Genomic DNA, 16,302 nt, shown 5'->3' with positions numbered 1-16,302 from the left:
CTACGATGTTATCGAGGCAGGATTAGAGGTAGTTATTCAATGAGGCAGGACTCAGTCTACAAGATTAGGTCATGTTTTCAGCCAACCTCTTTTGAAATGTGAAAGAGAGAAGTGAGCAGAGAGACATGGGTACCTCATTCCACCAAGGAACAAGAGTCAGGAGAATAGCATGTCGTTTGTAACCAGGGTCCCAGCGCTGAGAAGATCCTCGATCAGGCGAGACTCACGACAAGGACTTTCCCCCAGAACTGACACAGACAGAAAGACTCCTGGGATCTGGCACCCTGAATTCGGACTTTTATAGACTGTGAGAGAATAAATTTCTGTTTGTTAAAACCATCCACATGCGGTATTTCTGTTATAGCAGCACTAGATGACTAGGACAGATGTCTATTAGAAATGTAAATGACGTTTTCCAATTGGCAGTTGGATATATGATTGATATTTAGGAGAAATGGCTGGGCTAGGTAAATAGATCTGGGAGGCTAGACCATATAAATGATGTTTAAAGCCTTGAGAATGGAGAAGGTCACCAAGGGAATGAATAGCTATAGAAGAGAAAAGAACAAGGACGGCACCTTGGCTCCAGTGCTAAGTAATCTGATCACCTCACACCAAGAGAAGACTGCACTCTTCTGGAGCTGCATCAAGAAGTTATGAAGGCGAGGCATTTCACAGCATGGATGAATCTGGAGAGCATTATGCTGAGTGAAAAGTCAATCACAAAAATACTGAATGAGACCACTACTATAAAAACTCATGGAAAAAAAACTCATAAAAAAGTTTATACACAAAAAGAAACAATCTTTGACGGTTACGGGGGGTGGGGTAGGGATGGAAAAACACTAAATAAACAATAGATCAGTGGTAACTTTGGTGAAGGGTAAGACAGTGTACAATACTGGGGCAGCCAGCATAACTTGTCTAAGACAAGGTCATGGAAGCTCCATAGACACATCCAAACTCCCGGAGGGATGGAATCACTAAGCTAAGTGCTGTGAAGACCATGGTCTTGGGGAACATCTAGCTCAATTGGCGTAACATTTTATAATGAAAATGTTCTACATTCTACTTTGGAGAGCAGTGTCTGGGGTCTTAAAAGCTGTTTACAATAGCAAAAAGATGGAAGCAATCAAGGTGCCCATCAATGGATGAATGGATAAATAAATTATGGTATATTAACAGAATGGAATAATACTCATTGATAAAGAACAATCATGAATCCATGAAACATTTCATAACATGGAGGAATCTGGAAGGCATTATGCTGAGTGAAATTAGTTGCAAAAGGACAAATATTGTATGAGCCCACTATCATAAGAACTCGAGAAATGGTTTAAACAGAGAAGAAAATATTCCTTGATGGTTATGAGTGTGGGGAGGGAGGGAGTAAGGGAGGGAGAGGGGTTTTCACTAACTAGATAGTAGATAAGAACTATTTTAGGTGGGGGAAAGACAACACACAATACAGGAGAGGTCAGCGCAACTGGACTAAACGAAAAGCAAAGAAGTTCCCTGAATAAACTGAACACTTCAAAAGCCAGCGTATCAGGGGCTGGGGTTTGGGGACCATGGTCTCAGGGGACATCTAAGTCAATTGGCATAATAAAATCTATTAAGAAAACATTCTGCATCCCACTTTGGAGAGTGGCGCCTGGGGTCTTAAACGCTAGCAAGTGGCCATCTAAGATGCATCAACTGGTCTCAACCCACCTGGAGCAAAGGAAAATGAGGAACACCAAAGATACAAGGTAGTTATGATTCCAAGAGACAGAAAGGGCCACGTAAACCATAGACTACATTAGCCCGAGAGCAGAAGAACTAGATGGTGCCCGGCTACAATCGATGACTGCCCAGGCAGGGAACACGACAGAGAACCACTGAGGGAGCAGGAGACCAGTGGGATGCAGACCCCAAATTCTATAAAAAGACCAGACTTAATGGTCTGACTGAGACTAAAAGGACGCTGGAGGTCATGGTCCCCAGACCTTCTGTTAGCCCAAAGCTAACTCTTCAGACAGGGATTGGACTGGACTATGGGATAGAAAATGATACTGGTGAAGAATGAGCTCCTTGGATCAAGCAGACACATGAGACTATGTGGGCATCTCCTGTCTGGAGGGGAGAAGAGAGGGTAGAGGGGGTCAGAACCTGGCCGAATGGACATGAAAAGAGTGGAGGGAAGGAGTGTGCTGTCTCATTAGGGGGAAGGCAACTAAGAATAGTTAGTAAAGTGTATATAAATTTTAAAAATAAATTTAAAAAAAGCTTGTAAGTGGCCAAATAAGATACTCCACTGCTCTCACCCCATCTGGAGCAAGGGAGAATGAAGAAAATCAAAGACAGAAGGGAAAGATTAGCGGAAATGACTGATGGACCAAAAGTACTACAGTTTCCACCAGACTGAGTCCAGCACAACTCGATGGTGCTCAGCTGTCGCCACCAGCTGCTCTGACAGGGACCACAATAGAGGGTCCTAGATAGAGCTGGAGAAATACGTAGAACCAAATTCTAACTCTCTCTCTCTCTCTCTCACACACACACAGACCCAGAAAAAAAAAAAACAAACAAAGCAGACTTACTGGTCTGACAGAGACTGAAGAAACCCTGAGAGTATGGTCCCTGGATACTCTTTTAGCTCAGTAATGAAGTCTGATTCACCCTTCAGCCAAAGATCAGACAGGCCCAGAAAACAAAATGAGACTAAAGGGACGCACCAGCCCAGGGGCAAGGGCTACAAGGCAGGAGGGGAAATGAAAGCTGGTAATAGGGAACCCAAGTTCGAGAAGGGGAGAGTGTTGACATGTTGTGGGGTTGGCAACCAATGTCTCAAAACAATATGTGTTCTAACTGTCTAATGAGAAGCTAGTTTGTTCTGTAAACCTTCATCTAAAGTACAATTAAAATAAAGAAGTGACTAAGACTGTGAGTCCCAAACTTTACTGTGCACAAGAATCACCTGGAAATGTTTTAAGGTTCTGATGGTCTGGAGATGAGCATGAAATTCTACATTTATAACATGATCTCTGTTGGCGCTGTTGCTGCTGGTCTTCGGATCACATTTTTTGTAGCAAGAGCATAGGCCAGGATTCCCACATGGCTATGCATTAGTCTCAGCTGTAGGGCTTGTTAAATAAGTGATTCCTGGACCGTGGGACCAACATTCTGAGGCTGTGTTTCCAGGGAGAGGACTATTTTGTAATAAGCCCTGCAAGCACTTCTGCTGCTCGGCCAGAATTGAAGCCACTGATGTCAGTGATTAGAGTAGTGATCATGGTGGTGAGGGGTCTTCAAACAACATTTAAAAGTTGTTTTTTAGATGAATGTAGTCCCTGTCAAGATTACAACAGCCTTCTTTGCAGAAATGGAAGAGTCAATCCTCCAATATCTATGGAAGGGCAAGGGACCTCAAATATCTAAAGCAATCTTGAAGAAGAAGAATCAAGTAGGAAAACTCACACTTTCTGATTTCAAAACGTACTATAAAGCTACAGTAATCAAAATAACCTGGTACTGGTGTAATAGCAGATATATAGACCAATGGAATAGAATTGAGTGAGCAGAGATAAATCCAGACATCTATGGTTGTTTGATTTTGGTCAAGGGTGCTAAATCCGTTCATGGAGAAAGAAGAGTCTCTTCAATAAACAGAGCTGGGAAAATTGGATAACCACATACAGAAGAACGAATCAGGCTCTGTGCCTAACGCCATACATAAAATCCAATTCAAAATGGATTAAAGACTTAAGTGTGAAAATGAAAACCATAAAATTTGTAGAAGACAGGTACACCTATGTTCATTGCAGCACTATTCACAATAGCAAAAAAATGGAAACAACCTGAGTGCCCATCAATGGATGAATGGATAAAGAAATTGTAATACATACATACAGTGGAATACTATCCAGCCATGAAGAATAATGATGAGTACTCAAAACATAATGTGGAGAAGTCCGGAGGATATTGTGCTGAGTGAAATAAGTCACTCACAAAAGGACAAATATTGCATGATCTCACTTTTAAAAAGCCAAAAATAAGTATACTTGCAGAGTGTAATATTCATTGGTGGTTACCAGATGCTATTGATTGAATTGTGTTCCCCTAAAATGTGTGTCAATTTGGTTAGGCCGTGATTCCCAGTGTTGCGTGGTTGTCCATGGTTTTGTGATCTGATATAATTATCCTGTGTTGTAAATCCTATGATGTTAATGAGGCAGGATGAGAGGCGGTTATGTTAACAAGGCAGGACTCAATCTACAGGATTAGGTTGTCTCTTGAGTTAATCTCTTTTGAGATATAAAAGAAAGAAGCCAGCAGAGAGACAGCGGGACCTCCTACCATAAAGAAAGTAGTACCAGGAGCAAATATGTCCTTTGGATGCAGGGTCCCTGTGCTGAGATGCTCCTAGACCAGGGGAAGATTGATGACAAGGAACTTCCCCCGGAATCTGCAGAAGGAAAATCCTTGCCTTGGAGCAAACACCCTGAATTTGGACTTCTAACCTTCTAGACTGTGAAAGAATAAATGTCTGTTTTTTAAATCCATCCACTTGTGGTATTTCTTTTGTAGTAGCACTTAGATAACTAAGACATCTGGAGTAGAGCATGAGGTTCTATACTTGTAACAAGGTTCATGCTGATGCTGCTGGTCTTCAGATTGCTCTTCTAGTAGTAAGAATGTAGACCAGGAATTCCCAACATGGATGTGTATCAGCCTCAAGAGTAGGTTTGTTAAGTAAGCAATTCCTGGGTCCTGTGCCCAATATGGAGTCCTGGTTGTGCAGTGGTTAAAATCTTGGCTGCTAACCAAAAGGTCTGCAATTCGATCCACCAGCTGCTCCTTGGAAACTCTTTGAGGCAGTTCCACTCTGCTCTAAAAAAAAAACATTTTTTTTTTGTTTTTTATAGGATAGAAATTGACTTGATGGCAATGGGTTTGTTTTATTTTCGTTTTGAGTTTCCACTATGGGGCCCTGGTGGCCCAGTAATTAAGAGCTGGGCTGCTAACCAAAAGGTTGGCAGTTCTAGGCCACCAGCCTCTCCTTGGAAACCCTATAGGGCAGTTCTAGTCTGTCCTGTAGGGTAACTATGAGTTGGAATCTACTTGATGACAGTGGCTTTTTTTTTTTTTTAAAGGTTCCCAGTTTTCTGCAAGGTCCAGGAAAAGGTCTGTGTAGGTAGTAAAAAGCCCAATAAGCACTCCTGGTACACTAGCTGGGAATCAACCCTGGGTCTCCTGCGTGGAAGGTAAGAACTCTACCACTGAACAACCAATGCCTCTCTGAAGTCTTATAGACCTGTGTTTTTTAACCTTAGTAAGAGAGAAAGATGAGTCCCTGGGAGGTGCAAATGGTCAAGCATTTGACTACTAGCTGAAAGGTTGGAGGTTTGAACCCACCCAGAGGAGCCTCAGAAGACAGGCCTGGAGATATGCTTCCAACAGATCACAGCCTTGGAAACTCTATGGACCAGTTCTACTCTGTACGCATGGGGTCGCCATGAGTGGGAATTGTCTCATGAGTGGGAATGGACGGCAACTAACACCACCACCACCACCCAGAATATGTAAAGAACTTTTACAATTCATCAACAGAAAGGTAATAAGATAAATAACCCAATTAGAAAAATGTGCAAAGAATTTGAATAAATATTTTCCTGAAGAAGATGCACATTTCTTCAAAGAAGACACACGATAAGCACGTGAAAAGTTGCTTAACATCCTTAGGCATTAGGGAAATGCAAATGAAAACCACAAGGAGAAAGGATTTCACTGGTGGCTAAAAGAAAAAAAGAAAATAACAAGCCTGGGCAAAGAGGTGGAGAAATTGGACCCTCGTGCATTTGTGGTGGGAATATAAAATGGTGCAACTGCTATAGAAAACAGTTTGGCAGTTCTACAAGATAAACAGAATTACCATATGACCCAGCAGTGTCGCTCCTAAGTACATACACTAAAGAATGGGAAACATACGTTCACACAAAAACTTGAACAAAAAATTTCCTGAATGTTCAGAACGTGATTTTTCATAGTAACCAAAAAGTGAAAACAACTGAAATGCCCGTCAACTGAAGAGTGGATAACAAAATATGGTACATCCATACAGTGGAATGTTACGTAAGAAGAAGAAAGTATTGGTACATGCTATAACATGGATAACATGGATGAACCTTGAAAACGTTATACTAAGTGAATGAAAGTCCCTATATAATAGGTGTCCAATTTGAAAATGACTCCATTTATATGAAACGCTCAGAATAGGCAGATCCACGCAGACAGAAAACAGCATGTGAAGTAAAGAAAGTAGATTAGTGTTTGCCAGGGGATGGGAGGAAGTGGGGAATTGGGAATGACTGCTAACAGATCCGAGTTTCTTTTTGGGGTGATAGAAATTTTCTGGAGTTTGATAGGGGTGGTTGTTGCACAATGTTGGTGAATATACTAAAAATCCACTACACTGTACACATTAAAACGGTGAATTTTATGTTGCGTGAATGTCATGTCAGTTAAAAATCACAAAAAAACATATATCGGCTGTAGAAGACCTGACTAATACCCATAACCCATTGTATCTCTGTGTGCCTGCCTGCCTGCCCACCCACCTGGCCGCTTGCCTATATGTAACCCCACACCAAAAATCAAATACACAATTTTCTGAAGTACAACTAGTAGGTTTTAAATAATTACAAGTAATAGCCTATAAATTAAATCTCACTACATTTCAAAGATATTTCACACAGACAGCATTCTATAAGTTCAGTGCATTACATAAACATTGACAGTAATGCCCTCACCGAATAATTCATAAAGAAATTTGTAGAAGGACATTCCCCCAAATTCAGAGTTTAAAAAACTGAAAATGACAAAACAGTTAATAGTCACAATGATGAAAAATGCTCGCACAGGGTGTGTTTCTGCCCTTGCAGGCCTTGTACTCCTGGTTGTGGAGACGTTCTTTCTCCTCCTTGCTGCTCTCAGACCTTTCTCCCTCCCTCCTCCCTAATGTCCCCAACTGTGAATCTTCTGTCATTAGGTTATAGCCCCTCCTCCTGTCGTTGTAGCTCTCACCTATGGACCTTGAACCATTCCCCACATTTCTTGACTGTTGTAATATTTTTTATTGAGGTGCAAATATATACAACAAGACATACGCGGATCCAACAATTTCTACAGGTATAATTCGGTGATGTTGATTTCATTCTTCAAATTGTGAAACCATTCTCGCTATCCTTTTGCAAATTATTCCACCACGATCAACATGAACTCAGAGCCCCTAAGCAAAAACTCCCTCTCTTCCCCTCCCTCTGGGGAAGCCCACAAAAGCCATTAATTCTGACTCAAAGGACAGAGTAGATCTACCCCATAGGGCTTCCAAGGAGTGGATGATAGATTAGAACTGCTGATCTATTGGTTAGCAGCTGAGCTCTTAACCACTGTGCCACCAGGGCTCCACCACAGGGGAAGAGGGCATGAAAACGCAGGACAAGAGGGGAGGCTTATGTTCATCTTCAAGAAGTCCTCCTGTGGCACTAATAATTTTTGAATTCTATATACTATTTCATACATGTGAGATCATACAGTATTTGTCCTTTTTGTGACTGACTTAATGCACTCACCATTTTCGTTTATGGCTGAGTAATAGTCCATGGTATGTATATGCCACATTTTGTTTATTCATTCATCCGTTGATGGACATTTCCTTTGTTTCCACCTTTCGGCTCTTGTGACCCCCATGTTTCTTGACTCTTCTAGCTCCTGGCTCAGGGTCACTGGAACATCTCTATCTCTGCCCCTGTCCTCAGGCAACTAGAGGAGGCTAAAGATAAACACACAGACACGTGACTGCTCTCCATGACCCAGACCTCAGGGGTGCCCACACTGTTGCTCAGCGGTCTCCTGTGCTTGCAGAATTCGCTCAGTCTCCTCCCATCCTAGGTGACTACTGCACACCCCTCCTTCTCCATTCTTATTTTGGCGAATGACCTCGCTTCGTACTTTACCAAGAAGATTGAACACATCAGAAGACAACTTTTACAGATGGCCAGCACCATCTACTCATGTCCTTGCATTTGAACCGCAGGATGGACGTCCAGTCTGTCGTCACTGGTCAGCTGTCCCTGCTCCCAGCAGAGCCCGTCCCTCTGCTGATGCCCTAGATCTCATCCCTCCTCATCTGCTTAGAGGCATCGATCCAGCAACTTTTCCCCATCTCTCTCCTTTATCGTCAACTTTTGGTCTGAACTGCATCACTGTGGCAGCCGTGAGAATGCGCATCACAGAACCTCAGTTAGAGGCAACATGACTGACTGATGGCCCAGGTACTGCCTCCTGAAATCCGTTGCCATGTTTGTGCTGAGAACACAATTCCCACAGGCTTCTTCCAGGCAGTGATTGAGAACAGCAGTGAAACTAAGGCAGGACCAGTCCTCCATGGAAGGCTAACTTTGTTTGCCTCAAGTGCTTCCTGATACCCTTACTGAACTTTCCTTAGACCTCACCACATCTAGGACAATTCTAGCTACCATTCATTCCCTTTCTCCTTCACTTGGGTTCAGACTTGCAACATGGTCTGGCGACTGTTCCAGCCTTATCTAGTTCCCTCCCCATTTTTTCACAGATGTTTCCACTACTAAAATTCTTGTGCATTTAATTCTGTGTTGGTGTCTGCTCCTCAGAGGACCCTAACTATTACAAATGCTATCAGGAGTGGCCTGAGAAAAGATGGGGATTTGGCTCACCCACCACCTGGCAGGCCAAGAGGATGACATCCTGGCAGTAGGTGAGGCATGGAGGGTCCCTGGCACAAGGTGGCAGCTCAACTGATAAGAGTTTGACTAGTGGAGACTGGAGAAAAAGTCCTGGTGTGGAGGAAAGCTGTGGCAAGTGTGATGATAGAAACCTTTGAAAAATAACAAGGGGGGGGGGGCGGGGGAGGGGGATATGCCCAGAAAGACAAGGAGTTGGCTGGTTAATATTAAGTTGTATAAATGCCCTTGGAGAAATGATGAGAATTTGAGGCTTGTTATTCCCCACGTGTGAGAGCCTCTGCAGTAGCTCATAGAGGCCTTTACCTCCTGTAGAGGAAGGGCAGGTAGAGTGAACAGCAGGATGACAACCTAACATTTAGAGTATAGAACTCCAGGGATGTTTGGAAGCTCAGCCAAAGCAGGCCTGTTATGAGCATCAGGGCCTTGTGGGAAAACCTGAGATTCTGCAAATTGGAACAGGGTTTTCCCAGTGGATGCTCTCTGGATCCTCTGGGCTTGCAGAGTGAGCTCACTCTTCCGTAATAATCAATAGCAAGTCCACCATGAAAAAGATGCTGCAGAAGTTTCACCCTTATAATGGAACAGGTGTCTCACAGAGAAGCTGACCGCTCCCTAGGTGCCCAGTCCAATGTTGTAGTTGTTGTTAGTTGCTGTTAAGTGGATTCTGACTCCTAGAGACCCCATGTGACAGAGTAGAACTGCCCCATAGTGTTTTCTAGGCTGTAATCTTTACAGAGCAGATCTCTAGGCCTTTCTCCCGCATTGCCACTGGGTGGGTTCGAGCCACTAACCTTTAGGGGTTAGCAGCTGAGCACTGAACCATTGTACCACCAGGGCTCCAATAACTAGGGTTAAATCCCTGCACAGTCTTGCTGGTGACATACTGGGGGTAATAACAGCAAAACAAGAATACGCCTAAATATTTGCAAGAACTAGACATGTCCCCCTAGGAGCCAGAGGAGCAGATTTGGGGTTGGATTTTGAGGGTGCTTGATCAATGAGCTCAGAATGTCAGGCTGCATAAACAAACATTCACTGGCTTGGGGGCACTTTCTCAGGGCCCTGGTTTATCAAGGACCTGAGGACAAGGGGGCAAACTCACTGCTGGGGCAGCTCTGTGCACAGATGAGACACAAACGATGTCCAACTCTCAGCGAAGTAGACAACACTTAGCTGCCCTGGCAGACGGTAGAGAATGGACTAAAGTGGCTGAGGAAAGTGGGCATGTGGAATGCATATGTTATGTGAGTCCAGCAGACCCACAAGAAGGTCTTGTTCCATGGGAGGCCCAGAGAGCACAATTTTCACCAAGGCCATTGGGAATGTGCTGGTGTGAGGGATCAAGATCCCTAAGAGTTTGTGTCTTAGTTTTAAAGACATAAACAAACTAAAATTGAAAGGATGGAAAAAAATATATCAAACAAACAACAATCAAAAAAAGGCAGGAGTGGCAATATTAGTCTCTGACAAAATAGACGGAAAGGTAAAATCCACCACAAAGGATAAGGAAGCACACTATATAATGATTAAAGGGTCAACACACCAGGAAGACATAACCATAATAAATATTTACACACCCAAAGACAGGGCTCCAAAATACATAAAACAAACTCTAAGAGCATTGAAAAGAGAGATAAAGACAACGCCACAATAATAGTAGGGGAGTTCAACAGACTACTTTTGGTGAAGGACAGAACATCCAGAAAGAAGCACAATAAAATCATGGAAGATCTAAATGCCACAATCAATCACCTTGATTTCATAGACATATATAGAACACTCCCCCAACAGAAGCCAAGTATACTTTCTTTTCCAATGCACGTGGAACATTCTCAAGAATAGACTACACATCAGGCCATAAAGCAAACCTTAACAGAACCCAAAATATTGAAATATTACAAAGCATCTTTTCTGACCAAAAAGCCATAAAAGTAGAAATGAATAACAGAAAAAGCAAGCAAAAAAAAAAAAAAAAAATCAAACACATGGAAACTGAAAGTACTTTGCTCAAAAACTACTGGGTTATAGAAGAAATTAAGGTAGAATAAAGAAATTCACGGAATCAAATGAGAATGAAAACACATCCTGCCAGAACCTTTGGGACACAGCAAAAGCAGTGTGCAGAGGTTAATTTGTAGCAATAAATGCACACATCCAAAAAGAAGAAAGGGCCAAAATCAAAGAATTATCCCTACAACTCCAACAAATAGAAAGAGAACAGGAAAAGAAGCCCTCGGGCACTAGAAGAAAGCAAATAATAAAACTTAGAGCAGAAGTAAATGAAATAATGAAATAGAGAACAGAAAAACAATTGAAAGCATTAAAAAGAACAAAATCTGGTTCTTTGAAAGCATCAACAAAATCAATAACCATTGGCCAAACTGACAAAAGAAAAACAGAAGAGGAAGCAAAAAACCCAAATAAGAAATGAGATGGGTGATATCACAGCAGAACCAAATGATATTAAAAGAATCATAACAGAATAATAGGAAATACTGTACTCTAAGAAATTTGAGAACTAAAAGACATGGACAAAATTTCTAACACACTACCTACCTGAACTAACACAAACAGAGGTAGAACAACTAAATACATGTACAACAAAAGAAGAGATAATTAAAACAACTCCTAAAAAAAAAAAAAAAAACACCCTGGCCTTGACACCTACACTGGAAAATTCTACCAAACTTTCAGAGAAGAGTTAACACCACTACTACTAAAGGTATTTTGAGGATAGGAAAGGATGCTTTTCTATGCTCTGAATACTCCCAAATACTGAATGCTCCCAAACTCATTGTATGGAGCCAGCATAACCCTGATACCAAAACCACAAAAAGACACCATAAAACAAGAAAATTACACAACAATAGCCCTTGTGAACTTGGATATAAAAATCCACAATAAAATTCTAGCCAATAGAATTCAACAACATATCAAAAAAAGAATTCACTATGACCAAGTGGGATTCATACCAGGTATGCAGTAATGGTTTAACAGTAGAAAAACAATTAATGTAATCCATCACATAAGTAAAAGAAAAGACAAGAACCACCGGATCTTATCAATTGATGCAGAAAAGGCATTTGACAAAGTTCAACACCCATTGATGATAAAAACTCTCAGCAAAAAAAGGAATGGAAGGAAAATTCCTCAACATAATAAAAGGCATTTATACAAAGCCAACACCTAAAATCATCCTAAATGGAGAGTGTCTGAAAGCATTCCCCTTGAGAACGGGAACCAGACAAGAATGCCCTTTATCACCACTCTGAATTCAACATTGTGCTGGAGACCCTAACCAGAGCCATCAGGCTAGAAAGGAAATAAAGGCATCCAAATTGATAAGGAAGAAGTCAAAGTATCTCTATTTGCAGATGATACGATCTTATACACAAAAAAAAAACCTTCCAAATCCACAAGGAAACTACTGGAACTAATAGAAAAGTTCAGCAGTATATCAGGATACAAGATACACATACAAAAATAAGTTGAATTCCTCTACAACAACAAAGAGAACATCAAAGAAGAAATCACCAAATCAATACCATTTACAATAGCCCTCAGGAAGATAAAATACTTTGGAATAAGTCTTGCCAGAGACGTAATAGACCTATACAAAGAAAACTACAAGACACTACTGCAAGAAACCAAAAGATACCTACATAAGTGGAAAAACGTACTTTGCTCATGGGTAGGAAGACTCAACATTGTGAAAATGTCTATTCTACCCAAAGTGATCTATAGATACAATGCAATCCCGATCTAAATTCCAATGGCATTTTATAATGAGATGGAGAAAAAAATCACCAACTTCATATGGAAAGGGAAGAGGCCCCAGATAAGTAAAGCATTATTGAACAAGAAGAACAAAGTGGGAGGCCTCCCACTACCTGATTTTAGAACCTGTTATACCACCTCTGTAGTCAGAACAACCTGGTACTAATACAACAGATATATAGACCAATGGAACAGAATTGAGAATCCAGACATAAATTCATCCACTATGAGCAGCTGATATTTGACAAAGACCCAAAGTCCGTTAATTGTGGAAAAGACAGTCTCTTTAACAAATGGTGCTGACATAACTGGATATCCATCTGCAGAAAAATGAAACAAGACCCATACTTCACACCATGCGCAAAAACTAACTCAGAATGGACCAAATACCTCAATATAAAATCTAAAATGATAAAGATCATGGAAGAAAAAATAGGGACAACTCTAAGAGCCCTAAAACATGGCATAAACAGAAAACAAAACATTACTAACAATGCCAGGAGCTCCTAACAATCAAACATCTATGCTCATCCAAAGATTTCATCAAAAAAGTAAAAAGATGACCTACAGGCTAGGAAAAAAATTTTGGCTATGGCAAATCTGATTAGCATCTAATCTCTAAAATCTACAAGATTCTGCAAAACCTCAACAACAAAAAGACAAATAACCCAATCAAAAAATGTGCAAGACATTCAGGTGGCTAACAGATACATGAGGCAATCCTCATGATCATTAGCCATTAGAGAAATGCAAATCAAAACTAAAGTGAGACACTATCTCACCCCAACAAGGCTGGCACTAGTCCAAAAAATGAAAAACAATAAATGTTGGAGAGGTTGTGGAGAGACTGGAACACTTACACACTGCTGGTGGAAAAGTAAAATGGTATAACCACTTTGGAAATCAATTTGGTGCTTCCTTAAAAAGCAAGAAATAGAAGTACTATAAAATCCAGCAATCCCATTCCTTGGAATATATCCTAGAGAAATAAGAGCTGTCACACGAATAGATATACGCATAGCCATGTTCATTACAGCACTGTTCACAATAGCAAAAAGATGGAAACAACCTAGGTGCCCATCAATGGGTAAATGGATACACAAATTATGGTATATTCACACAATGCAATAGCATGCAATGATAAAGAACAATGATGAATCTGGGAATCATCTCATAACAAAGATGAATCTGGAAGGCATTATGCTGAGTGAAATTAGTCACAAAAGGACAAATATTATATGACACACTATTATAAGAACTGAAAAAAAGGTTTAAACATAGAAGAAAACATTCTTTGATGGTTTTGAGAGTTGGGAAGGAGGGAAGGGGCATTCACTAACTGGACAATAGATAAGAATTGTCTTAGGTGAAGGGCAGGACAATACACAATATAGGGGAAGTCAGCACAACTGGACAAAACCAAAAGCTAAGAAGTTTCCTGAATAGAACCAAACACTTTGAGGCACAGAGTAGCAGGGGTGTAGGCCTGGGGACCATTGTTTTTGGGGACATCTGGGTCAATTGGCATAACAAAGTTTATTAAGAAAATGTTCTGTATCCCATTTAGGTGAGTGGCGTCTAGGGCCTTAAAAGCTGGCAAGCGGCCATCTAAGGTGTATCAACTGCTCCCAAACCAACTGGAGCAAAGAAGAATGAAGAACACCAAAGACACAAGGTAATAATGACCCAAGAGACAGAAAGGCCACATAAACCAGAGACTCCATCAGCCTGAGACAAGAAGAACTATACTGTGTCTGGCTACCACCAATGACCACCCTGACTGGAAACACAACAGAGAGTCTGTGACATGGCAGGAGAAAAATGGGGTGCAGAACACAATTCTAGTAAAAATACCAGGCTTAATGGACTGACTGAGACTGAAGGGGCCCCAGAAAAGATGGCCCACAGACTCTTCGTTAGCCCAGAACTGAAACCATTTCCAAAGCTAACTCTTCAGGCAAAGATTAGACTGGACGATAAGACATAAAATGATACTTGTGAAGAGAGTGCTTCTCAGCTCAAGTAGATACATGAGACTAAATGAGCAGCTCCTGTCCAGAGGTGAAATGAGAAGGCTGGATGAATGGACTCGGGAAATCCAGGGTGGAAAGGAGGAGTGCATGCTTTCACATTATAGGGAGAGCAACTAGGGTCACATAAAAATGTGTGTATAAAGTTTTGTATGAGAAACTAACTTGAACTGTAAACTTTCAAGTATAGCACAATTAAAGAAAAAAAACTATAGTGAGATAGCATCTCACCGTGACAATACTGGGGTATCAAAAAAACAGAAACTTACAAACATTGGAGAGGTTGTGGGGAGATTGGAATTCTTAGGCACTGCTGGTGGGCATGTGAAACAGTACAACCACTATGGAAAAAGATATGGTACCTCCTTGAAAAGCTAGAAATAGAAATATCATAGGCTCCAACAATCCCACTCCTAGAATATATCCTATAGCAATAAGAGGCATCACAGGAATAGACATACACACACCCATGTTCACTGCAGCATTATTGACAATAGCAAAAAGTTGGAAACATCGTAAGTGCTTATCAACAGATGAACAGATAAGCAAACTATGATGCATACACACAGTGGAATGCTCCACAGTGATAAAGTACAGTGATGAATCCACTAAACATCTCACAACGTGGATGAATGTGGAGGGTATTACCCTGAGTGAAATAAGGCAATCACAAAAGGGCAAGTATTGTACGAGATCACTGTTATAAAAACCTAAGAAAAGGTTTACACACAGAAAAATACAATCCTTGGTGGTTAACAGGGAGGAGAGATAAGGAGAGGAAATCACTAACTAGATAGTAGACAAGTGTCAACTTTGGTGAAGGGAAAGACAACACAAAATATAGTGGAAGTCAGCACAACTTGGCCAAGGCAAAGTCACAGAAGCTTCCTAGACACATCCAAGCACCGTGAGAGACTGAGCTGCTGGGGCTGGGGGCTGTGGCCCATGGTCTCAGGAGACATGTTGGTCAGCTGGTATGACATAGTGTCATGGACTGAATTGTGTCCCCAAAAATATTTGTCAACTTGGCTAGGTCACGGTTCCCTGTGTTTTGTGATTCTCCACCATTTTGTCATCTGATGTGATTTTCCTATGTGTTGTGAATCCTATCTCTGTGATGTTAATGTGGTGAGATTAGTGGCAGTTATGTTAATGAGACAGGACTCAATCTACAAGTTTAGGCTGTGTCTTAAGCCAATCTCTTTTGAGATATAAAAGAGGGAAGCAAGCAGAAAGACATGGGGACTTCATACCACCAAGAAAGTAGTGGCAGAAGAAGAGTGCATCCTTTGGACCCAGGGTCCCTGTGGTAAGAAGCTCCTAGTCCAGGGGAAGATTGATGACAAGGACCTTCCCCCAGAGCAAACAGAGAGAGAAAGCTTTCCCCTGGAGCTGACAACCTGAATTCGGACTTTCAGCTTCCTAGACTGTGAGAGAATAAATTTCTCTTTTTACAGATAGATACCCACTTGTGGTATTTCTATTCTAGCAGCCCTAGATAACTAAGACACATAGTTCATAAAGAAAATGTTCTACATCATACTTTGGTGAGTAGGGTCTGGGTTCTTAAAAACCTGTGAGTGGCCTTCTAAGATACATCTATTGGTCCCCTTCCATCTGAAGCAAAGGAGCATGAAGAAAACCAAAGACAGAAGGAAAATATTAGCCCAAAGGATCACATGAATCACAGATTTCATCAACCTGAGGCCAGAAGAACTAGATGGTGCCTG

The 16,302-nt window shown here is 41.3% G+C and overlaps 1 protein-coding gene across 1 annotated transcript in view; it reads left to right on the top strand.

Annotated features, from left to right (window-relative positions):
- LOC126078111 (HLA class I histocompatibility antigen, A alpha chain-like) overlaps positions 1 to 16,302 on the top strand; it is a 598,109-nt gene that overhangs the window by 245,536 nt on the left and 336,271 nt on the right. The gene's annotated exons all lie outside the window — the stretch shown is intronic.

This window comes from Elephas maximus, chromosome 1 (assembly GCF_024166365.1).
Source record: "Elephas maximus indicus isolate mEleMax1 chromosome 1, mEleMax1 primary haplotype, whole genome shotgun sequence".
Classification (NCBI taxonomy): domain Eukaryota; kingdom Metazoa; phylum Chordata; class Mammalia; order Proboscidea; family Elephantidae; genus Elephas; species Elephas maximus.
This window is presented reverse-complemented; position numbering and strand designations above follow the sequence as displayed.